General features: G+C 38.2%; 1 protein-coding gene across 19 annotated transcripts in view; it reads left to right on the top strand.

The window, feature by feature from the left end:
- Positions 1-26,460, top strand: part of Lingo2 (leucine rich repeat and Ig domain containing 2) — a 1,357,796-nt gene that overhangs the window by 66,159 nt on the left and 1,265,177 nt on the right. For 2 of the 19 annotated variants that reach the window (XM_060373600.1, XM_060373587.1), the window contains exon 2: positions 22,255-22,303. The exons of the other annotated variants lie outside the window; for them this stretch is intronic. The gene's annotated coding sequence lies outside the window, so the exon portion shown is untranslated. The remainder of the gene's footprint in view (positions 1-22,254; positions 22,304-26,460) is intronic. 19 annotated transcript variants of the gene reach the window in all.

Here is a 26,460-nt window from a genome sequence, read left to right as displayed (position 1 = left end):
TGCTGATAAGTATAATAGCATTGATCTTTGTTATTTTCTATGTCTTAAATTACTCAATTATCTTTTTTCCTAAATGTATGTATTTGAACATGTGAACAAAGGAATTTCAAAATTTTTATTTGATTTTAGAGATTGTATTCCCTCTATTTCAAGACTTCTCAGAAAAAAGTTCATTGTAATGGATTGGAAAACATTCATGTGAAATTATATATAAACAAAATAATGTCTTCATAGTTTAAAAGTTAGTGTGGTTTACAAAGGTGTACATAAACTAAACATTGAAAACCTTTTGCTCGTATGTTTTTGTTGGGTAGTGGCTTTCTTTTCTATACTATACTCTGTTGGTGTCTAAAATTCTAATCCTAGCAAAGAAGGGAAATTGAATCGGTATCTTTGAAAATTAAAATGAAGAAATTCATTGGAACTGACCATGTTACATAATTAAAAATCATGGTGAAAAACTGATACTATTTACTGTGTAAACAGCCTTGTCAAATGACCAGGCGTCCTACTTACTGAGGGCCAAGTGAGCAGGCAACTTCTGTTCTTGAACTGAGTGTAAGATATATATGAAGTAAAAAAAAATATGACACAAGATAGAATCTCAGCAATTAAATGAAAAAAGGTATAATAGTGAAAGAAAATGAAATGAACATAGATGAGTTAAACACCAGGATCTTCAATAGAATTTTTTCTTAATGCTACAAAGTTTATAATTGTTGTTTTTATTTTTAATAATTCAACAGTGAATATCTAATATCTCTATAACCCCTGAAATCAGGAGGTATGCAAAATAGGATGCAGTCTTTGCTCCTGTATTAGGTATTATTTTGGGTACTTTTCTGTCACTGTGACCAAAATCTATAACTGATTTAGCATAAGTGAGGAAAGGTTTATTTTGTTTCATGGATTCCAAGGTTTTCAGTCCTTTATGGCAGGGAAGCAGGACACAGTGGATCAGTCAGTAGTGGGGGACGTGTATGACAGGGCTGTTCATATCATGGTATGCCAAGATAGAGGGGATGAGTTAGGAATCTGGTATATTTTAAAGGCACATGAGGGATCTCTGTCAGCTGTTCCCAGCTTCTTAACGTCTCCACAGTAAACCCAAACAGAGGCAAGTCTTGAGAAAAGAGTACTTCAAAGTCAAACCATAACACTGTCTCAAGGGAGCAATAGCATACATTGACCCATTTTCACTGTTTTATATGCATAATTCCGTCTCATCTTTAAAACCGAAATAGATGATACTTTAATTACCATTTTATATGCTGATGAATAGAAACTTGGAAAGGAATGGCTAAATTTAGTAGGGTTAATAACTAATCCTAAGTTACTAAGAGATATTTTATATCCTTTAGGGAAAGAGATGAGGATATGGCGGGTACAAAAATGCTTAGTTTTAAACTTTGGGGCTATTTGGAGAAGAATGAAAACTATTTTAGAACCATTGCTGCAACTCATGCTTTGTTTTTAAAGTGTTACCTTGCCCCACATTTTCTGTAAAATTTCAAAGCACCATTTCTTGTACTTTAGCTATTTTTAGTTAGAAATAGAACTATAAGTTAGACATAGAAATTTTAATGCTCACTTAATAACTCTAACATTAAAATAAATCTGTATTATTTTTATTATTTATTTACTTATTTAATTTATTACACTTTATTGACTTTGTATCCCAGCTGTCACCTCCTCCATCATCTTCCAGTCCCAACCCCAGTCCCTCTTCTCCCCCTATGCCACTCCCCTAGTCCACTGATAAAAAAAGAAAAACAACAAAACAGAAAAACCTATAAAATAAAATAAATATGTAAAAACATGAGAGAATATGAATTGATATGTCTTAGATTTCATTTTCTGTGATTTTAATATAAATAATAAATCTTATAATTTTATTGGATGCCATTCGATATTCCTCTATTATAAGAATCTCTGTTGAGCTCTGGACCCTATTTTTAATTGGATTACTTGATTTGTTTCTCCTTTTCCTTTAAAGTTTTTATTTTATTTTTATTTTTTCCAAGTTTTATTTTTTGTATTAATTACAATTTATTCACTTTTCCCCCTCTTTCATTCCCTCCCAACCCCACCTACCCACCCTCTCTCATCTCTTTCCCGCTCCTCTCTAAGTCCACTGATTTGTTGCTTTTTAACTTCTTGAGTTCTTTATAAATTCTGGATATTCTGTCAGATAAAGGGTTGGTAAAGATCCTTTCCCAATTTGTAGGCTGTCGTTTTGTTTTGATGACAGTGTCCTTTGCTTTACAGAAGGTTTTCAGTTTCATGAGGTCTCATTTATTGATTTTTGATCTTAGAGCCTGTGCTGTTGGTGTTGTTTTCAGGAAGTTTTCTTCTCTGCCAGTGAGTTCAAGACTCTTCCTCACTTTTTCTTCTGACAGATTTAGTAGTCTCTTTTATTTTTTATACCACCATGAAACTATTGCTTCAACATCAACCCTTAATTAGTTCAGACTGATTAAATTTTAGCCCTGATCTTTGCACAGTTCTCTACTTATGTTAGTGTGCAACCTAAAGTCAAAAATAGATAAACTTGTTACTAATGCTTTTCATTAAATAGCAATTAATTCATCACAAATTATATTTACATAAGTCTAGGAATAATATGCAACTCAACTTGTAAGACATTTAGCCTACTTAAAATTAACATTTATAAGTCCATGGTATTAATCTAATTGTGGCTGTTTAGTAGTAATAAAACTATACATTTTATTATTAAATTTATACAAAATGAAAAATACTCCATTCACTTCCTTCATACAGTGCAATTATAAGTAAAATGAATATTTTACTTTTATGTTGCATTTTCAAAAATTCATTTATTTTTATTATATGTATGTGGTTTTTTTTTTTCAATGCAGTTTATTCAGGAACCTTGAACAATCATCTGACCCTGGGGAAAGCCAGCCCACAGCTTAAATAGCCTCTGGGTAGCCAACCCAGGCGTGCCATGTGGGCAATGCAGATAGGTCCACATACATGGAAGCAAGCCAGATCCTCAGCCTTAGCCAAATGTGGAGTTGTTCGTTACAGAGAGCACTCACCATCGGGAAGGTGGAAGGCGGAAACCAGCTCCATCTTTAAGGCACAGCATTCCGCAGCAGCTCTCTACAGTTCCCCCTTTTTGTTTTAGACGCATCAGGCAAGAGTAGAGGTCTGATCTCTGATATTAGAAATAAATTGGGACTTTGTACCGATGTTCATTTAGGTGTCATCCACCCAAAGAGCATCAGACCCGTGCGATACCTTTTTCTCAGAGGCGGGACCTGGGGTATCAACCCACATGCAATCAGACATGCTCTTCTCTGGGTCCAATTGTTACTGCCATCTCATTGGCGGCTGTTGGAGCTACCACCGGGGCATTACCCATGAGTCATACTGGGCAGACTGCTCAGACCCTGAAGAATCATTTAGCCAATGTAGCTCATGCTTTAGTTGTACATAAAGGAATTAATGCTCAACTAAAAGGAAGCTTGATATGTATGTGTTTTGCCTGCATATATTCATGTATGCAACATATATTCTTATTGTTTGCAGAGTCCAGAAAAAGGTGTCGTATTTCCTGGTACTCTATTGCTACTGTAGTCACCGATAGTTGTGAGCTGCCACTTGGGTTCTAGAAATTATACTTTGGCCCTCTGTAAGAGTAGCTAGTTTTCTTAAATGCTGTGTCATTTTTTTCTGTCCCTCATAATATTTTTCCTCTGAATGTGACTATTGCTATAAAGTCATATTATTTAATGATGATTGCCTGTGGGAAAAACTATTAGAATAGTGATAAGAATAAGAAATGAGGAGCCTTTGTGGTGATACTGTCCTGTCAATTGAGGGAGTCAGAGACAGCCCTTCTGTGTCTGTGGCTTTGTGACTGCCAGCACCAGGACCTCTGGAAGCTTGGGGCTCAGACATGGACTATTCAACTCTTGAGGATGTGGCTGCGAACATCACCTTGAAGGAGTGGGATATGTTGGATCCTTCCCAGAAGCAACTCTACACTGATGTGATGCAGGAAACCTTCAAAAACCTAATTACTATAAAACAAACTGAGGAAGGCCAGAGGATTAAAGATGATAATGAAGATTCTAGGGGAAATCTATGAAGTGGAGTGGTGGAGTTATTGTATGAATATGATGAAGGTAGACAATGTGAAGAAATTTTCAGTGAGTTTCCAGATACTGTTGTGAACAAGAAAACCCCTCATGGAGTCAAATTGTGCAAAAGTAATTTATGTGAAGGCACACTTACTGGTCTCCCACTCTTAAATATGCATACTCCTGTTGAAACGGGACATAAACTATGTGAATATGAGATCTATGAAGACAGTCTCTATAAACTTAGGGGATGTGGAACAGCCTTCATGTAACCTAAGTGCTTTCTGAAGCATGGAAATGCTCACACCATAGCGAAAACATATAAATGCCAGCAATGTGGGAAAGCCTTTTCCTCTCCAAGTAAGGTTCGCAGACATGAAAGAACTCATGCTGGTGAGAAACCCTACATATGTAGCCACTGTGGAAAGGCCTTCCCTAGCCGTGGTTCTCTTTGCCGCCATGACAGGATTCACAGTGGAGAGAAGCCCTTTGTATGTGCGTATTGTGGGAAAGCCTTCACTGGCCAAAGTTCACTTCCAGGACATGAAAGAATTCACAGTGGAAAAAACTCTATGCGTGCAAATACTGTGGGAAATGTTTCATTTCTTCAAGTACCTGTAGAGTACATGAACGGACTCACACTGGAGAGAAACTCTATGTTTGTAAACTGTGTAATAAAGCCGTCACTACTCGTACCTCCCTTCGAAATCATGAAAGAATTCACAGTGGTGAGAAACCCTATGTCTGTGAACAGAATGGAAAAGGTTTAATCTTTTCTGGTACCTTTCGAATACAAGAACAATTTCACAGAACCCCATAAATGTAAGGAATGTGGGAAAGCCTTCACTATACAGAGTTCTCTTCAACGCCATGAAAAGATTCAAACTAGGGAAAAACTTTATGACTGTAAAGAATGTGGGAAAGCATTCCGTGTTACAGCTCACTTCGATGCCATGAAAGGATTCACAGTGGAGAACGACTCTATGCATGCAAGCAGTGTGGGAAAGCCTTTCCAGCTTTGGAGGACTGTCGGAGACATGAGCAAATCCGCACTGGTGAGAAACCCTGCATATGTTACCAGTGTGGGAAGGCCTTCACTTGTGTGGTTCCTTTAGAATACATGAGAAGACCCACACCAGAGGGAATTCCTAAGCATGAAAAGTGGAAAGGCCTCTTCGTTTCAGTCCCTTTCCATAAAAAGTATGACCATGTTTGGGGAAGGAAACAGTGTCATACAAAGTCATGAGGGCTACGGCTAGGCAGCCATGTTGTTAAATTACAAACATAAAGGACAAACTAAGAATGCACCCAGTATCAAAACTTGGACAGAAACATCAAAATGTTGTTGATTTGTAAGGAACAGTTTAAAAATTACGTGAAAATTCCCCAGGTTTTGAAGTACTATAAGTATACATTATGAAAAGCTTAGTGCAAAGTAATTTATGTAGAATGCTCCCAAAATTACACAACCTGAAATATCCCGAAATTATATTACACCCATTAATATATTACTAATGTAGATATGCAAACTATTTACTTCTTATTTTAACTATTGTAAATAAATGGTGGCATGACATAATGTTCTGAAGTTTGCTTAAGAAGTCAGGCAAATGAATATATTTTTTACTATGTTACCTAACATTTTGAATATTTGAGTTGATTGAATGATGGAAAGGCCTTTTGAGATGTAGTGTTAAACACAAGTGAGTTGGCAGTAGCCCACAGTGCTACGGCAAGACTCTCCAGAAGGACGGATCTGCTCTAAATTGGCATCTAATATGACAGTGCTTCTCTCATGAGTCCAGGAGTCAAGGGGCCTGGAACTCACTAGCAAAGATTTTGCTTCCTATTCTGTAGATCTAGTTTAACAAAGGGAGGCACAACCATTCCTTTGAACTAGAAGCTAAGATGCCCACACACACTCCACCCCAACCCTGTGTACTCTTGTTTTCTTTGCGTACTTTTTTAAAATATTTTTTTTTATTTTTAAATAATTTTATACATTCACTTGTATCCTAGCTGTAGCCCTCTCTCTCTTTCTCTCCCAATCCTTCCCTCCCTCCTTCATCTCCTCCCTGCCCCCTTCTGAGTCCACTGAGAGGGGGTATCCTCCTCTCCTTCCATCTGGCTCTAGCTTATCAGGTATCTTCAGGATGGTTGCAATGTTCTTATCTGTGGCCTAGCAAGGCTGCTCCTCCCTTGGAGGCAGGGTGGGGGGAAGCTCAATGAGCCAGACATTGAGTTCATGTCAGAAACAATTCCTGTCCCCCTTACTAGGAACCCACTTGGATACTGAGCTACCATGGGCTATGTCTGAGCAGGGATTATAGGTTATATCCATGCATGGTCCTTGGTTGGATAAACAGTCTCAGAGAAGACCCCTGTGCCCAGATATATTTGTGCACTTTAGTCAACTAAAAAAAAGTTACTAAAGGGATTGATCCCTACTACCAGGGGGAATGAGACTATTGTTCAGTATTGGAGATAAGTTTGTTTCTTGCCTTCTTGACACAAGCTAGAAACGGGATAGGGAGAACACCATTAAATTGGCCTGTAGGTGGCCCTCTGTTGTATAATAAAGCAGGCTGAGCAAGCCATAAGGAACAAGCCAATAAAGTCTTCCTCTATCGTCTCTGCTTCATATCCTACTTCCTCCCTTGAGATTCTACCCTGACTTCTCTTAGGGCTGGAATATAAAGTGTAATCTAAAATAACCTTTCCTCTTCAAGTTGATTCTGGTCAGTGTTTTAGCAACAACAAAAGGATCAGACTAGGACATTGGTAAAGGAAGAGTATTACTGGAGTCCCTTAGTATCACCATGCCTGGTGACGAAAATCCATTGGAAGCTTGAGTCACTTCTGAAGGCAAAGAACTAGTTAATTTGGGTATATGATGTTTTTTATTTATTTATAAAATTTTTATAATAAAATTTATTTTAAGTTAAAAATTTAAAAATAATGCTTAGTGCTTGCTGAAGAGGAGGAAATACAAACACCAGAAAAAAGATCCTCATAAATATGTTAACCTGTAGGACCAGTTCTAAAACAGGATTCTGACTGTATTCAGTTTTATTTTGTTAAGAATATATGTATTAGGCTGGGCATGGTGGCATATGCCCTTAATCCCAGTACTCAGGAGGCAAAGGCAAATGAGCCTCTGAGTTCAAGACCAACTTGCTCTAAATAATTAGTTTCAGAACAGCCAGGGGTGCAGATGAAGACCATGACTCAAAAATAAACAAAAAAAATGTTTATTTTATAGTTGATAATTAGTTTTGATTGCCAGTGTGACAAAATCTAGACTCGCCATTGGTGAAAGGCTCCTGAGAATGCCTGTAGGGAATTATCTTGGTTGTATGAATGAGGGAGAAAGGCTTACCCACTGTTGGAAGTGCCATCTCTTGACTGGGAAACAAGGGTGTATCAAAGTGGGGAAAGGTAACTCGCTGAGCACAAGCACACATGCTTTCATTCTTTGCTCTCTGCCTTTGACTGTAGTTGTTATGTGATGGAAGTATGAGCCAAATGAACCCCTTTCTATGTTGCTTTTACGTGGATAATTTGTCACTGCAACAAGAAATGAAGCTAAGACATTATACACACATATAATAATTAGAAAAAAATAAGAATAAGAAATGAGAAAAATTCTATGGAACTAAGAGAAATAAATAATTATAGTGACTCTTCAGTTAGGTTTACTATTGCTGTGATGAAAAACCAGAACAAAACAATTGTCTAGGACTGGCTTGATAAGCTATGGACAGATGGCAGAGGAGGAGAACTCCTCTTTTGGTGGACTAGGGGAAGGCGATGGGGGACAGGGAGAGGGAGTGGGACTGGGAGGAGTTGAAGGAGGGGGCTCCAGTTGGGATATATAATGAATAAATTGTGAAAAAATAAATTGTATATATAAACAAAAATTAAAATGCAATTACAATATTCAAAACTTTAAAAGTTAGAACCCACTTGGAGTCTTGAAAATTGCAGTTAATGTTCACCAATTAACTGTTCTAAATGTTTATCTATTTGCAGAAGAATCATACAAACATTTTTGGTAGCAACTATGCATGTAAAAAGCTGTTTTGTGGTGTTTAATGCAGATATTAATCATTTCTTCCATGTCTTTGGACTTTGTATCTGCATATTTTGCTAGCATTTGAGCTCTTGTCTCCATCCTCCTCCTCTGCTTTCAGCTGCTACTTTCTACATTTCAAACTACATCAAAATAGCAGTGTTTATCTCCTTGCAAAGGACTCAATAAACATCTAACATAAATGACCTGAAAAAAAATGAAATGACATTTCTTTACTTCTATCATTAAGTGGAAAATTATCTAAATTTAAAAATTCATTATAGTGTATTTGTAGTGACCAAATCTAGCTGAAGCATATGTTACTAAAATAAAAAAAATATTTTTACTCATTTATATAAATGACAATTAAAAATCTTTATTGTTTTAACTTCTATTTCTTGCCTTTAGCATAGCATTTGTTTATAATAATTGCAGTATCTTGTACACTATCTTTAGACACTAATTAGGTATAAGGGTATGTGAGTGAATGAGTTCATCTTTTATTGAAAAAAAAAACAGTAAATGCTAAATTCATCTTGATGCCAATGAATAAGGCCACCAAGAGTCTGAATGAGGCATAGGTTCATATCCTGTTATTAGCCTGCTACTGATACTTTCATTAATTTTTCTCTTTACACCAATGGAAGTGAAAAAATGTTTATTTTATTCAGTCCCTGATGGATGCTTTTTCTTGTCACTTTTAAACTTCTTTTATTCTCATGTTGACAGAAGAGAAGTTCCTAGTGATCACCCACTAGAAAGTGTTCTGTCATAAACATCTTCCCGAGGAACAATTATTAACATTTGTTATGAGGAATATGAGTATCCATCCGAATCTATGTGTATATTTAGTTATGATGTCCTGTATAAAAAATTTAAATATATTATTTTCTGTTAACTAACATAAAGAATCCTGCTTTTGAAATGAGAAAAAAATAAAATTAAACAAAAGCTTAATATATATGAAATTATTACACTCTATGAAGTTTTGGTGAATTAACAACTAAAAAATCAAATTTTAAAATATTTCATTATTTAAATTTGCAAGAAAGTGCTTGTATATTTTTTCAAGTATTTTATATACATTTCTGATATAAAAATTCAGCTACACTTAACTTTTACATATTGCAGCAAATAACTATTTTTAATACAATATTCATAAGAATTTTGCAAAACAGTCTAAAAGTAAGAATTGTTTGGATTTCATTTTATTTCAGTTATGTAATTAATTATGTTACTGATGAAAATGATGCATTAAAATGACTTTCAAAGTAAACAATTTATTTTCATTCTCTCTAAAGAACTATGAAACTTTAGAGACTTTTAAGTCTGATTCAAGGTATGTCATGTTCCAATAGAGTCAGAGGAATGAACAAACCGTTTTTCATAACAGCGAAGTCAACTGGCCAGATGGGCCATGTCTCCACACCTGCATCACAGACTGCGTGCCTAGAACAGCCAAACTGCACGACGGCTGACATTACACAATATGATGTTATAATTATGTGCAGAGGTTTCTTTGGATGATTTTTTACTCCAAGCAGCAGCTGCCATAACTTCAACTGTACTTCACATAAAGTCCCTAGAAATACCTTTGCAATTAAAGAAATAATAATGTGCCATTCTGACATAGGGACACACACACACACACACACGTTTACACACACATACACAATCTCAAACGAAAATAACAAACATTTATTATCCTTTTTCTTTTTTTTTCTAACAACTCACAGAAAATAAAACAGGTGGTCAATGTCAGTATCAAAAGTATGGTAGGTCCTCTTTGCAAGAAATGAAAAATAAGGAATACACAAGCAGACAGCAAAATCAGTAATCCTCAATATTTTAGTCATTCATGCGTCTTTGTCTTTGCCCATTCAAAACTTCCGGATTTTACTACTCTCGATGGAAAGTGATTCCTGATGATTACTTGAAGCCTATTATCTAAGGCAAGTCTTCCTCCTATGCAAATGGGACTGGTAAAATAAGTATTGCCAATCATCTAGGCTGTCAAAGTGTTTAAAGTTTTTTTCTGGTGCCAGGAGAATGGAGTTATCCTCTGTAATATATAATGATGGTGAAGGGAATTATTTTAATCATATATATGTATACACACATATATTTGAATACATATGTATCCGGTATGAGAGCATAATATTGGGTCGACACAGTAACAGACCCACTAAATTCATCTGGTGTTGTTTCTATGTACCTGTGCTTAAGGCTGACCACTGGAAGCTCATCCATTAAGATGATGACTCTTCAGTCTCCACAGTCATAAATGACTGTTAGCCCTGCATTCATGGTGCAGCCTTATGAAATTCTCTCCATTCATGTTTGGCAGGCCAACTGGATTTGCCACGGTTCAGGTATTATTTACGATACCATATTACTCAGAGTCCCCAGTTGAGCAACCCTTTCACCTATAGGAGACACTAGTCTGGGTTTTTCTTTCCTTTCTACAAAGGTTCCGTTGAGATTTTGATTGGATTCGCATTGACTGTGTACATGACTGTACACAGAACATGCACTTCTATGATAGAAGTCTCCAGCTCCATGAACAGCAGACTTGGTGTGTGTCATCTTGGTGCAAACATCTCAACTTAGCCGTGGCTTCTCTAGTTTATTTAAGAAATATTTTGTAACCCACTTGGACACTGAACTGCCATGGGCTACATCTGTGCAGGGGTTCTAGGTTATCTCTATGAATAGTCCTTGGTTGGAGTATGAGTCTCTGAGAAGTTCCCTGTGTTCAAATTTTCTTGTTCTGTTGCTCTCCTTGTGGAGTTCCTGTCCTCTTCAGTGTCCAAGGGGGTTACATAGTAATGGGAAGAGGGACATAATCTGATTGGCCTGCTCTTTGATCACCTCCCCCTGAGGGGGGAGCAGCCTTACCAGGCCACAGAAGATGACAATGCAGCCACTTCTGATGAGAACTGATAGTCTAAGATCAGAAAGAAGGAGAAGAAGACCTCCCCTATCAGTGGACTTGGGGAGGGGCATGCATGCAGAAAAGGGAGGAAGAGTGGGAGCGGGAGGGGAGGAGGGAGGGGCTTATGGGGGGATACAAAATGAATAAAGTGTAATTAATAATAATAATAAAAATATTAAAAAAATGTTAAAAAAAGAAATATTTTGTAGTATGTTTCCTTGGTTAAGTTTATTTATTTTTTCTCTTTTTAGATATATAACACCTTCTTCTTGTAGTTAGAATGGTTTAATTAGATTTTGTAAAACTGGATTTCTTTCCACCTATACAGCATGAGGAGTCTTATCTAAAAAGGGATCTGAGGACTTCACATCTGAAAGGCCTGATTCCACATCCATGAGGGTTATAACTGCGCACAATGATGCCTTCTGTAATGTACATAATTCCTCATTGACATTGATCATGATATTTATGGCAGAGCATGCTGACCTGTTGAGACTCATACGTACAAATGGTTCCTGGGAAGCAGATGATGCCTTTTAATTTACTTCTGTCTGCTCAGAATCTCTTCTTTGTATTAGTGTGGAGTGTAGAAATGAAACTGGCTTTTCAGTTTTCTGAACTGCTGCTGTGGTAAACTTGTTAAACAGTGTATGTGGAATTGAGTTTTCTATAAAAAAAATCTCATTTCATCTGTCAAGGAAGATAGTATTTTTTATGTCTAAATAGATGTCATATGCCTGTTCATTTAATTATTTATACTCCAAGTGTTCTGGCTAAGACTTCCAGTATTATATACAATAAAAATGACAGGACATTTTATAACCTCAAAGGGAAATCTTTCCTGGCTGCACTTAATATCACACTAGGTCTTTTGTATAGGACTTTTAGTATGCTCAGGTAATTTGTTTTCCTACCTCATCAAGTGATATATTTTTTTAAAATACAGACTTGTGTTAAGTGTGTTTAAGCGTCTCTTTTCTGCATCTATCAAGATAGTCATACAATATTTGTTATTTTTTTATAGTGCTGTCATATGTCACATTGAGTGGATATGCTCAACTATTCTTGCATAATTTACAGAACTCTCACTGGTTATCAGATACGGTTCATTGCAAGAGCTGTTGAATTGGTTTATTCGGTTTATTCTGTGCTCATCAGGGATATTGCTCTGGAGTTTCCTTCATTGGCAAAGGTGTCAGAGTGATATTAGCTGCTTTTGAGAAAAATGCTACGCACTCGTTCCGTGTTTTTATAGTGTTTGACAAGGACAGGTGATTATTTAGTAAAATATTTTTATTCCTTCTGCCAGGTTTAAGCTCAATTTACTACACCTTTGTACATGTGTAATTCTATGATTATATCACACAATTATTGATATAGCAGCTTGTCATCACGGACATCTCTGTTATATCTGACAGTGCTCTCTCACATAAAGTTTGGTATTTTGATTTTTGTTTTTATTTTTGTCATTGTACTTTCTAATTTACCATTTTTATTTATTTGTTTGTTTGATTATTTTTTGCACCAATAGGCTGTACTTTTTTCCACATTATTTTTGAATTTTCTTGCATTTCTTCTGGTAATAATTTTTAGTTTCCTTGTACCCATGTGGTACAAGAAATGTAGCATAAATCCAGTCCTGTTGAACTTGAAACTTCTCTGTGGTCTGCTTCTGATCCATCTTGAAGAACATTCTTTTTGTCCTGGGAAGAGTACATGCCTGGGTGTTGTTGCTGTTGTGTTCTGCATTGCCAACTAAATCATTTAGTCAGTCAGTCATGTTAAGATAAATAAATAAACAAAAGATTTTTTTTCCTAGTGGTGTGCTGTCTATTTTTGTCTAGTAACAAAAGCAGGGAGTGAAAATCTGCTCTCTTCTTGTCATTGCTTTCTCTCTCAGTTCTGTCAGTGACAATATAATGATAGTTTTTCATCTATGTCACAGTGATGATGAGAGGTATATCAACACTTCTTGCTTTTGGTGAATTGACTTGTTATTATGTGAAGCTTTGGTGGAGGGATGTGATTGAGATTTCCCCTTTAGGGCTGATTGTGCCAAGGTCACTCACCCTCTGTGTATTGTCTGGGTGTGGCTCTCTATACTTGCCCCATCTTCTACTAAAGGCAGTTTCTTTAATGATGGCTGAGAAAGGTGTTGCCCTATAAGCACAGGAGAATGTCATTAAGAATCATTTTATGGTTGAGCATCTTTTGGATACATGCTGGGTCTTGAGGTAGCAGTATTCCAAGTTTTCTAAGAAAGCATCAGATTGATTTCCAAAGTTTTTGGGCAAGTTTACATTCCTGCCAGCAGTAGAGGAGGGTTCCCCTTTTCCACAATCTCTCCAGCATGTGTTGTCACTTGAGGTTTTTTTTTTTTTCATTTTTTAATTCTTTATTAGTTACACTTTATTCACTTTGTATCCCCCCTGTGGTTCCCTCCCTCCTCTTGTCCCAATCCCTCCTTCCTTCCTCCCCCATCTGCATGCTTGCCTCTCCCCAAGTCCACTGATAAGGGAGGTCTTCTTTTCCTTCCTTCTGATCCTAGTCAATTATGTCTCATCAGGAGTGGCTGCATTGTCTCCTTCTGTGGCCTGGTAAGGCTGCACCCCCTCAGGGGGAGTTGATTAAAGAGCAGGCCAATCAGTTCATGTCAGAGACAGTCCCTGTTCCTATTACTATGGAACTCACTTGGAGACTGAGCTGCAGGAGTCCTAGGTTATCTCCATACATAGTCCTTGGTTGGAGTATCAGTCTAAGGAAAGACCCCTGTGATCAGATTTTTGGGTTCTGTTGCTCTCCTTGTGGAGTTCCTGTCCTCTCCAGATCTTACTGTTTCTTACATCTTTCATAAGATTTCCTGCACTCTGCCTAAAGGTTGGCCATAAGTCTCAGCATTTGCTTTGATAGTCTGCAGGGAAGAGCCTTTCAGAGGTCCTCTGTGGCAGGCTCCTGACTTGTTCCCTCTTTTCTCCTTCTTCTGATGTCCATCCTCTTTGCCTTTTTGGATAAGGATTGAACATTTTAGCAAGTGTCCTCCCTCTTGATTAGTTTCTTTATGTGTACAGATTTTAGTAGGTTTATCCTATATTATATGTCTATACGAGTGAGTATATACCTTGTGTGTCTTTCTGCTTCTGGGATAGCTCACTCAGGATGATCCTTTTCAGTTTCCACCATTTACCTGCAAATTTCATGATATCTTTTTTTTTTCTTCTGAATAATATTCCATTGTGTAGATTACCACAATTTCTGTATCCATCCCTCCGTAGAGGGACATCTGGGTTGTTTCCAGGTTCTGACTATTACAAATAAAGCTGCTACAAACATGGTTGAGCAAATTTCATTTTTGCGTACTTAAGCCTCTTTTGGGTATATGTCTAGGAATGGTTTGGCTGGATCTTGAGGAAACGCTTTTCCTAGTTGTCTGAGAAAGCCCCAGATTGATTTCCAGAGTGGTTGTATAAGTTTACATTCCCACCAGCAGTGGAGGAGGGTTTCCCTTTCTCCACAACCTCTCCAGCATGTGCTGTCACTTGGGTTCTTGATCTTAGCCATTATGATGGGTGTAAGAGGAAATCTTAGGGTCGTTTTGATTATCATTTCCCTGATGACTAATGACATTGAACATTTCTTGGTGTTTCTCTGGCATTTGATATTCCTCTATTGAGAATTCTCTGTTTAGCTCTAAGACAATTAAAGGAGATGAAGGGGATACAAATTGGAAAGAAAGAAGTCAAAGTATCACTGTTTGCAGATGATATCTTAGTATATCTGAAATTCTTAGTATACCCAAAAATTCTACCAGGGAACTCCTACAGCTGATTAACACCTTCAGCAAAGTGGTTGGATACAAAATTAACTCAAAAAAAAATCAGTAGCCCTCCTGTATACAAAGGACAAAAGGGCTGAGAAAGAAATTAGGGAAACAACAACATTCCCAATAGCCACAAAGGACATAAAGTACATTGATGTGAACCTAATCAAGCAAGTCAAAGACTTGTATGAGAAAAATTTCCTGTCTCTGAAGAAAGAATTAGAAGATATCAGAAGAGGGAAAGATCTCCCATGCTCATGGCTTGGCAGCATTAACATAGTAAAAATGGCCATCTTACCAAAAGCAATCTACAAATTCAATGTAGTTCCCATCAAATTACCAACATAATTCTTTATAGACCTTGAAATAAAAGTTCTCAACTTCATATGGAATAACAAGAAACCCAGAATTGCTATAACAATCCTCTATGATAAAAAAAAGTCTTCTGAAGATATCTCCATCCCTGATCTCAAGCTGTACTATAGAGCAACAGTAATAAAAACTGCATGGTACTGGCACAGAAATAGACTGATGGATCAATGGAATCAAATAGAAGACCCTGAAATATATCTACACACTTATGGACACCTGATTTTTGACAAATATGCAAAAACCATTCAATGGAAAAAAGAAAGCCTCTTCAACAAATGGTGGTGGTCTAACTGGATGTCTACATGTAGAAAAATGCAAATAGATCTATACTTATCACCCTGCACAAAACTAAAGTCCAAGTGGATCAAAGACCTCAATATAAAACTAGACACACTAAACCGCTTAGAAAAAAAAAGTGGGGAATACCCTTGAATTCATTGGCACAGGAGACAACTTCCTGAACAGAACACCAACAGCACAGGCTCTAAAGCAACAATCAATAAATGGGACCTCATGAAACTGAAAAGCTTCTCTAAAGCAAAGTACACTGTCTTCGGGACAAAACAACAGCCTACAGATTGGGAAAGGATCTTCACCAACCCTATGTCTGACAGAGGACTGATACCCAGTATATATAAAGAACTCAAGAAGTTGAACAGCAACAAATCAAGTAATCCAATTAAAAAAATGGTGTACAGAGTCACTTGAGGTTTTGATCTTAACCTTTTTGGTGGGTGTGAGGTGGAATCTCAGAGTCCTTTTTGATTTGCATTTTCCTGATAACTAAGGATATTCAACATTTTTTAAAGTGTTTCTCTGCCTTTCAATATTTGTCTGTTGAGAATTTCTTTGTTGTCTGCTCCTTGATAACTTTTCCCTGGTGTGGCAACCTAGCAACCCACAGAATAAGAGGATCCAGGCAGTCCTGATGGGACCTGATAAGCTAGGATCCGACAGTGAGGGAGTAGGACTTCCCCATCAATGGTCTAGAGAAGAGGAATAGGGGAGGAAGCTGGTGGAACTAGGAAGAGATGGGGGAGGGGGCTACAACTGGGATTCACAGGGAAAATTGTAAATAATGGTAATAATAACAATGATGATGATAATGTTGAAAAAAATAATCATTGTATTGTTACTTTTATTTTCTTAAACAGTATTATTTGGTTTTGTCCTGGATTATGTAGTCTCAGATTCTTGGTCACCCAAGGAGCATTGAGACTGGGTTCTAACTAACACATAGAGTGATCCTTTTTTTTCCCTTTTTTAATTATTTTTTTATTATTTTTTTTTATCAGTTACATTTTATTAACTCTGTATCCCAGCCGTGTCCCGATCCCTCATTCCCTCCCAGTCCCTCCCTCCCTCCCTCATCTCCACCGTGCCCCTTTCCAAGTCCACTGATAGGGGGGACCTCCTCCCCATTCATCTGATCCTGTTTTATCAGGTATCTTCAGGACTGGCTGCAAAGCCCTCCTCTGTGGCCTAACAGGACTGCTCCTCCCTTTGGGGGTGGGGAGACCAAAGAGCCAGTCATTGAGTTCCTGTTAGAAATAGTCCTTGTTCCCCTCACTTTGGTTACTGAGCTACCACAGGCTACATCTGAGTGGAGGTTCTAGGTTATATCCATACATGGTCCTTGGTTGAATGTCAGTCTCAGAAAAGACCCTGTGCCCAGATATATTTGGCCCTTGTGGAGCTCCTATCTTTTCCCCATCAGACTAACTCCCCTTCTTTCTTATGATACCCTGTACTCTGCCAAAGGTTTGGTCATGAGTCTTTGCTTTGAAAACACTGCTAGTTAGAGTCTTTCAGATGCACTCAGTAGACTCCTGTCATACATTCAATGCACATCCATCTGTCTTTCTAAACGAGGATTGATTATCTTACCCCATGTCCTCTCAATTGATTATCTTTTTTAGGTGTATAGATTTCATTATGTTTATCATATCTTATAGGTCTATATAAGTGAGTATATCTCTTGTTTGTCTTTCTCCTTCTGGGATATTTCACTCAGAATGATCTTTTCTAGATCCCACCATTTGCCTGCAAATTTCATGATTTCCTCCTTTTTGATTGCTGAGTAGTATTCCATGGTGTAAAAATACCACAATTTCTGTACCCATTCCTCCGTTGATGGACATCTGGGTTGTTTCCAGGTTCTGGCTATTACACATAAAGCTGCTATAAACATGGTTGAGCAAGTATCCCTTTTGTGTACTTGAACGAACTTTGGGTATATACCTAGCAGTGGTATAATATATATAGCTGGGTCTTGAGGAAGCACTATTCTTAATTGTCTTAGAAAGCTCCAGATAGCTTTCCAGAGTGGTTGTACCAGTTTACATTCCCACCAGCAATGGAGGAGAGTTCCCCTTTCTCCACAACCTCTCCAGCATGTGTTATCGCTTGAGTTTTTCATCTTGGCCATTCTGATGGGTGTAAGGTGATATCTCAGGGTCGTTTTGATTTGCATTTCCCTGATGGCTAATGAGGATGAGCATTTCTTTAAGTGTTTTTCTGCCATTCGATATTCCTCTGTCGAGAATTCTCTGTTTAGCTCTGTTCCCCATTTTTTAATTGGATTACTTGGCTTGCTGCTCTTCAGCTTCTTTAGTTCTTTGTATATACTGGATATTAGTCCTCTGTCAGATAAAGTGTTAGTGAAGATTCTTTCCCAATCTGTAGGCAGTCGTTTTGTTTTGATGACGGTATCCTTTGCTTTACAGAAACTTTTCAGTTTCATGAGGTCCCATTTATTAATTGTTGCTCTTAGGGCCTGTGCTGTTGGTGTTGTGTTCAGGAAGTTGTCTCCTGTGCCAATGAGTTCTAGGCTGTTCCCCACTTTTTTTTCCAATTGATTTAGCGTATCTGGTTTTATGTTGAGGTCCTTGATCCACTTTGACTTTAGTTTTGTGCAGGGTGATAAATATGGATCTATTTTCATTTTTCTGCATGTAGACATCCAGTTGGTCCAGCACCATTTGTTGAAGATGCTGTCTTTTTTCCATTGAATGGAATTGGCTTCTTTGTCAAATATCGAGTATTCATAGGTGTGTGGATTTATTTCTGGGTCTTCTTTGCGGTTCCATTGATCCTCCTTTCTGTTTCTATGCCAATACCATGCAGTTTTTATTACTGTTGCCCTGTAGTACAGCTTGAGATCAGGGATGGAGATACCTCCAGATGATCTGTTGTTGTACAGGATCGTTTTGGAGATTCTGGGTTTTTTGTTTGTCCATATGAAGCTGAGAATCTTTTTTTCAAGGTCTGTAAAGAATTGAGTTGGTATTTTGATGGGAATTGCATTGAATCTGTAGATTGCTTTTGGCAGTATGGCCATTTTCACAATGTTAATCCTACCAATCCATGAGCACCGGAGATCTTTCCATCTTCTGATATTTTCTTCGATTTCTTTCTTCAGAGACTTGAAGTTTTTCTCAAACAGGTCTTTCACTTGCTTGGTTAGAGTCACATCAAGGTACTTTATGTTATTAGTGGCTATTGTGAAGTGTGTTGTTTCCCTAATTTCTTTCTCAGCCTTTTTGTCTTTGGTATATAGGAGGGCTTCTGATTTTTTTGAGTTGATTTTGTATCCTACCAGTTTGCTGGAGGTGTTTATCAGCTGAAGGAGTTCTCTGGTTGAATTTTTGGGGTCGCTCATGTATACTATCATATCATCTACAAATAGTGACACTTTGATCTCTTCCTTTCCGATTTGTATCCCCTTGATTTCCTTCAACTGTCTTATTGCTCTAGCAAGGACTTCCAGCACTATGTTGAAGAGATATGGAGAGAGTGGGCAGCCTTGTCTTGTCCCTGATTTCAGTGGGATTGATTTAAGTTTCTCTCCATTGAGTTTGATGTTAGCTATAGACTTGCTGTATATTGCCTTTACTATCTTTAGGAATGTGCCTTGTATCCCTGATCTCTCCAAGACTTTAAACATGAATGGGTGTTGGACTTTGTCAAATGCTTTTTCGGCATCTAAGGAGATGATTATGTGGTTTTTCTCCTTCAGTTTGTTTATGTAGTGGATTACATTGATGGATTTCCGTATGTTGAACCACCCTTGCATGCCTGGGACGAAGCCTACTTGGTCATGGTGGATGATATCTTTGACATGTTCTTGGATTCGGTTTGCAAGTATTTATTGAGTATTTTTGCGTCAATGTTCATAAGAGAGATAGGCCTGAAGTTCTCTTTTTTGTTCGGTCTTTGTGTGGTTTAGGTATTAAGGTAACTGTGGCTTCATAGAATGAGTTTGGTAGTGTTCGTTCTGTTTCTATTTTGTGGAATAGCTTTAGGAGAATTGGAGTTAACGCTTCTTTGAATGTCTTGTAGAATTCTGCACTGAAGCCATCTGGTCCAGGGCTTTTTTTGGAGGGGAGACTGTTAATGACTGCTTCGATTTCCTTTTGTGGCATATAGGCTTTTGTAGTATGACCTAATAATTGTTTGGATTTCCTCAGTGTCTGTGATTATGTCCCCATTTTCATTTCTGATTTTGCTGATCTGGATAGTTTCTCTCTGCTTTTTAGTTAGTTTGGCTAAGGGTTTGTCTATCTTGTTGATTTTCTCAAAGAACCAGCTTTTTGTTTCATTGATTCTTTGGATAGTTTTATTTGTTTCTAGTTGATTGATTTCAGCCCTTAGTTTGAATATTTCCAGCCGTCTGCTCCTCTTGGGTGTATCTGCTTCTTTTTTTTCTAGGGTTTTCAGTTGGGCCATTAAGTTGTTTGTATGTGATGTTACAAATTTCTTCTTGCAGGCACTTAGTGCTATAAATTTTCCTCTGAGCACTGCTTTCAATGTGTCCCATAAATTTGGGTATGTTGTGCCTTCCTTTTCATTGAATTCTAGGAAGTCTTTGATTTCTTTCTTTATTTCTTCCTTAACCCAGCTGTCATTGAGTAGTAAGTTGTTCAGTTTCCATGTGCGTGTCGGCTTTTGTTGTTTCTGTTGTTGTTAATGTCTAGCTTTAGTCCATGGTGGTCAGATAGTATACAAGGGATTATTTCAATCCTTTTGTATCTGTTGAGGCTTGCTTTGTGACCCACTATATGGTCTATTTTGGAAAAGGTTCCATGCGGTGCTGAAAAGAAGGTGTACTCTTTTGAGTTTGGGTGAAACGATCTGTAGACGTCTATTAGGTCCATTTGATTTAGGGATTCTGTGAGTGCTTTTATTTCCCTGTTTGGTGTCTGTCTAGTTGATCTGTCCCTTGTTGAGAGTGGAATGTTGAAGTCTCCCACTATTAAGGTATTAGGATCAATGTATGATTTAAGCTTTAATAATGTTTCATTTACGAATGTCGGTGCTCTTGTATTTGGGGCATAGATATTCAAGATTGTGATGTCCTCTTGGTGGATTTTTCCTTTGATGAGAATATAGTGGCCCTCCTTATCTTTTTTGATTAACTTGGGTTGAAAGTCTATTTTATTAGATATTAGGATGGCTAATCCCACTTGTTTTCTGGAACCATTTGCTTGAAAAACAGTTTTCCAGCCCTTTACTCTGAGGTAGTGTTTATCTTATTTGCATAGGTGTGTTTCTTGGATGCAACAGAATGTTGGATCCTGTTTCCTTAACCATTCTGTTAGCCTGTGTCTTTTTATTGGTGAGTTGAGTCCGTTGATATTGAAAGATAATAGTGACCAATGCATGTTAGTTCCTTTTGTACTGGAGTTAGTGATCTAACCCTGTCTCATTGCTTGTTTTCTTTTCATTTTTGTTGGGATATTATCTGTATGCCCTGTTTTCTTGGGTGAATTTGTTTTCATTGGATTGGAGTTTTCCTTCTAGTATCTTCTGTAGGGATGGTTTGCTGTGTAGATATTGTATAAATTTAGTTTTGTCATGGAATATTTTGTTTTCTCCATCTATGTTGATTGAAAGCTTTGCAGGGTATAGTAGTCTGGGTTGACATTTGTGATCTCTTAGAGTCTCCATGATACTTGCCCAGGACCTTCTGGCTTTCATAGTTTCTGATGAGAAGTCCGGTGTGATTCTGATAGGTCTACCTTCATATGTTACTTGCCCTTTTTCCCTTGCTGCTTTTAATATCTTTTCTTTGTTCTGTAGATTTAGTGTTTTGACTATGATGTGACGTGATGTGTTTCCTTTCTGGTCTAGTCTATTTGGAGTTCTGTAGGCCTCTTGTATATTTATGGACATCTCTTTCTTTAAGTTGGGAAAATTTTCTTCTTTGATTTTCTTGAAAATATTTTCTGGACCTTGGATTCTGGAGTCTTCTTATTCATGAATTCCTATTATTCTTAGATTTTGTCTTTTCATAGCATCCTTGATTTCTTGGATATTTTGTGATTGGAACTTTTCTGATTTTACTTTTTCTTTGAGAGAAGTATCCATTTCTGCAAGTGTGTCTTCAGCTCCAGAGATTCTCTCTTCCATCTCTTGTATTCTGTTGGTGATGCTTACTTTTGTGGTTCCTGATCTTTTCTCCAAGTTCTCCAGATCAAGGGTTTTCTCATTTTGTGTTTTCTTTATTGATTCTAATTCTGTTTTCATGCCTTGCACCATTTCTTTCATGTGTTTGAATTTGGATTCCTGTCTCTCTACGATGGCCTCTATTTCTTTTTTCATTTCCTTTTTATATGCCACTAATTTTTCCTCTACTTGTGTATCTATTTGTTTGGCTATGTTTGCCTGTGTTTCTTTAAGGATATTGTCTATTTCTTCTTTCTTTGCCTCCAATTGACTGGCCAGCTCTTTGAAAGACTTGTTCATTTCCTCCTTATGAGCCTCAAATAATTGGGCAAGCATGGCTTTAAAATCATTTTCCTGTGCTTCTGCTGAATTGGAGTATCCATCGATTTTGAGGTTTGCTGGTGAAGTCATGATGTCCTGATTTATGTTGGAAGTGTTCTTTCGCCTACCCCTGGCCATTGGCTTATCTGAAACCTTCCCTGTTTGTTTTTGGATTCTGCAGATCAGACTGGTGCTGTCTCTCTCTGGTGTCTGGAGAGTTCTTCAGGAAGGTGAGCACTCTTAGCATGTGCTGAGGACTAGCTGTACCTGTGAGAGGAAAGTACGCAGGCGCAAACGGGGCAAATGCAAGCGTGTGTATGTGCGCGCGTGTGTCTGTCTGTGTGTGTAAGTGTGCGTGGATGTGTGTCTCCAGGGACAGAGTGATGGCTAATGTTGAACCCTTGAGTGTGTGGGAGGGGCTCTGCACTGTATATGTCACAGGCGCTAATTATGATCTCAGCGCAATTCTGCCATTAACTGCCTTAACTCCCCGATTAGGCCCACAGGGCAGGAACTTCAATGTCCCTAGTGCCCCTCTGTTTCCCAAAGTGGGTATGTGGGTGGGAGGGAGGTTCGATGCCTGGCTTCTGATTTAGAAGGACCCAGGATCTGGGGAACTGCAGATTCTCAAGGGTGCACTCACAGGCAGGTCTCTTGGCAGAGATAGTGGTATCCGGGGCTCTCTGCTTTCTGGTTTGGCCCTGCTTCTCTGATGTGCTCCGTCAGTTCTGTGCTGCTGTCACTGCCAGGTTCTGAGGTCTTGCTGCAGCTGGAGATTTCAGGGTGGTCACTTCAGCAGGGATGGGTTAACCAGGCTCTCTGTTCTCTGGTTTGGCCCTGGTTAGTCTTAAACTGGAGGGCTGTTGTGCCCTGCCAGTTCAGTGCTGCTCCGCCGCCATGTCCCGCTGTAACTGGAGACTGGGTCGCTAGTCCCGATGCTTTTTGGGAAGTCCTGGGGTCTCTTCGTTGTGCTCTCCAAGCTTGGGAGGCCCAGCGCCTGGTGTGTCCAGGTTGTTTGACGTTTCTGTCTGGTTTTGGTGAGTATATAGCGTATTCTCTGTCACTGTGGGATTGGGCGGGCTATACCATCAGTGACAGCGATCCTGAGGAGCTAGTATGGTGTCTAGCAGATTCGCGCCCTGGGAGGATGGTGCAGCTGCTGCGCAAATCTGGGACTCCAGGACAAGTACTGCTGGCTTTTGTCTGCCACTAAAGTGCTTGGGGCTCCGTTTCAGCGGCTGTGTACCCCAGGCAGTTAGGTCTGTGCTGAGAAAGATGAGTCTGTTGTGCCGCTGTGCCGCTGTGCCGCTGTGCCGAGGAGGAAGGAGGTCTGGGGGAAGGGAGTGCTGCAAGATCAAAGGCTCTTTTCTCTCCTTCCCCAAACAAGTCCCTGGGTGACCAGAGACCAAAGTTTTCACCTCCTGCGATGTTCCCTGTTGTTCAGAAAGCCTCACCGTGGTTTTCCTGGGTTAGGGGTCCTTCCATTCACCCACTCAGAAGTTCAGGTATCCCACTGCTCAGAAACTGTGTGTGCTAGTCGCCATCTTGGCTCCGCTCCCTAGAGTGATCCTTAAGTCAAATCAGATATTTATTGGTTACTCCTACATATTTTGTGCCACTATTGCAGGAGCATCTTTGCAGCCAAAATACCACTGTAGATCAAAGGCATTATGGGTGGATTGGTGGTTACATTTCTCTTTTGCTTATCAGTGTTCTGTCCTATACCAAAAATAGATTTTAGAACATAATGATAAAGGATTTTATGTGTGCACCAGCTTGACTTCTCCACATCCAATAACATGTAGGTGTTGTCTTCAGCCACGAGGCCTTTCCATCAGTTTATGGAGAGAAAACTGTAATCTTGGCACCAGCCTGGCTTATTTGGAGTTTCCTATGGAGTCCCTTTTGCCAGCAACTCAATTAGACAGAATGCACTCCTGGTACTAGAAACATCTTTGGTGACAAGAGATGGCTAGTTGTGTTTTTGTGCCCCCCTTCCCGCTCCATTATTTGGTGATTTCTTTTTGCTTACCCTCATATATGTATATAACTTAGGAAGCTTCTGGTTTTTTAGGGGCCCCTCATATGGCCCTTAATTTTATCTATCTCTCCCTGTAGATCGTCCCTCATTCCCCTCTTCACTCCCTCTACTGTCTTGACCCTCCTCTTTCAATCCTTCTAATCCATCTATAACATTCTATTCTTTTTTCCATTTTTTAAAAAAATTGTATTAAATCCTGAGGATGCCCCCTCCTTTCCCTCCAGCAAGCCCCCTCTCCTCCTACTTTTTCCTTCCTTTTTCCCTTCCCCTCCCCCAGAAAAGGGGAGTCCTCTCTTCTCCCATATTTACTTTTCCCAGCACATCAAGTCACATCAGGACTAAGCATATCTTTATCCCCTGATGCCAGGCACAGTAGTGCTGCCAGGGGAAAGTGGTCCAAAAGCAGTCAATAGTCTCTTTATTAGAAACAGCCCCCCACCACTCGTCAGGTACCCTATATAAAAACCAAGCCACTTTTCAGCTACATGTGTGCAAGGGGCCTACATCCAGACAATGAATGGTCCTTACTTGATGTCTCAGTTTCTGGAAGCTCTCTCTGGCTTAGCTGTCTCTGTTGGTCTTCTTGTGAGGTCCCTGTTCCCTCCAGGTCCTTCCATCTTTTCCCCAATACTTATGCAGGGACTTTCACCAAGCATGGGATGGAACTCTGGGAGTCCTCTTTCCCATTCTTTTTTTTTTAAACAACCAATGGCTTTTATTTTTCATTTTTACAAAACTGAGAAAATATATATTTCATTGAACTATTTCACAAAAATATACTTTCATGTAAAATATACTGTTTTCATTTTAACTTAACATATGCCTTTTCATTCTAGGACCATACTATAACAACATAGTTCCTATGAAAGAATATTTAACTTTTACAGAAATAATAACACTAATGTATAAACAAATTCTATGTAATAGAAGAAAAAAGTTAAGTACTCTTTCCCATTCTTAATGAGATCTGTTACCCCTAGTGCCTCTCTTAATCTCTAACCTCTGTGATTCTAACTTTGTAGTGTTTGAGTTAAAAACTATTTCATCATCATCACCATTATTATTATTACCTCTTATAGGTTATAACATGCATGAGAAAAACATTATAATTATAAAAGGCAATGTATATTTTCATTGCCCAGCATAGGAGTTATAGATTGCATACATATCAAATGTAGACATATAAAACATATTAAACTAGACTATTTTTAATTGGAAAATATATTATTCAGTCAACAACTCTACAGGAAAATATGGGAAGAGTGAACACACATACAAATAGTTTTGTCCATATGGTATAAAAAGAAAACACTGAGGGTGCCAAGGGTAGAAATGAGATTGGGTGCTGAGTGTATGTCCAGGAGGTCACTGCTCTGGGAAAACTGAGGGAGCCCAATTTTAAAGCCATCCAAATAAGGAAATAGATGTGTTTTATCTTCCCTATGTTATTATTTTTTTATAAACACTTGCTACATATTCAGTAAAAATAAAGATAGCTTCAAAATTTCAAAGATATTTATTTGTTGTTATTATTTTTTTTGAAACTGCAGCAGAGTGAGACCATTTCTGTATCGGCATTGTATAATTCATAATTACCCTTTTTTGAGTACACTATGGAAATGGAGCTTGCATCTAGATTAAGAATTTCCTACCCAGTGCTGTGTATTATTACACTTTCAAATAATATGTTATTACCAGGGAGTTATACACACAGAAATAACTTCATCTTTATTACAGTATTATAAGGTCTAATTTACTGTCTTGCCCATTGTCTAGATCAGAAAATTTGAGATATGTGTAGAATTGATTCTTTTCCTTCTCATATAATAGGCTGATAACTCAGAGCTGGGATCTGATAGTGTGACACTAGAGGTTTGCGATTAAAAATTTCATTTAGATGAGGGAGGGAGGGAGGGAGGGACAGGGAGGGAATGAGGGATTGGGACACGGCTGGGATACAGAGTTAATAAAATGTAACTGATAAAAAAAATAAAAAAAAAAGAAATAATGCAAAAAAAAAAAAAAAATTTCATTTTTATCTCTTGCTGGTGTCACGCATTCATGAATGTTTGGAATCTTGTACCTTCCCTTAGGTAACTTGTAGCCCAAAAGAGAACATCTTCTGAACCTTTGTATTTTATTATGTTTTAACATAAATGATATGAAGATAAATCTGGTTCTAGCAATATATACTTGAAAGGAAAGGTTACCTAGATCATTCCAAGACACATATGTTTGGTTAAGACTGTGTAAGTAATGAAACACTCTTTTTTTAAAAAAAATCTTATTTTTATTAATTACATTTTATTCACTTTGTATCTCCGCTGTAGCGCCCTAACCCTTCCC

The sequence above is a fragment of the Meriones unguiculatus genome, chromosome 20 (genome assembly GCF_030254825.1).
Source record: "Meriones unguiculatus strain TT.TT164.6M chromosome 20, Bangor_MerUng_6.1, whole genome shotgun sequence".
NCBI classification, from domain to species: Eukaryota; Metazoa; Chordata; class Mammalia; order Rodentia; family Muridae; genus Meriones; species Meriones unguiculatus.
The sequence above is the reverse complement of the archived record's forward strand: the minus strand, read 5'-3'. Positions and strand labels throughout refer to the sequence as shown.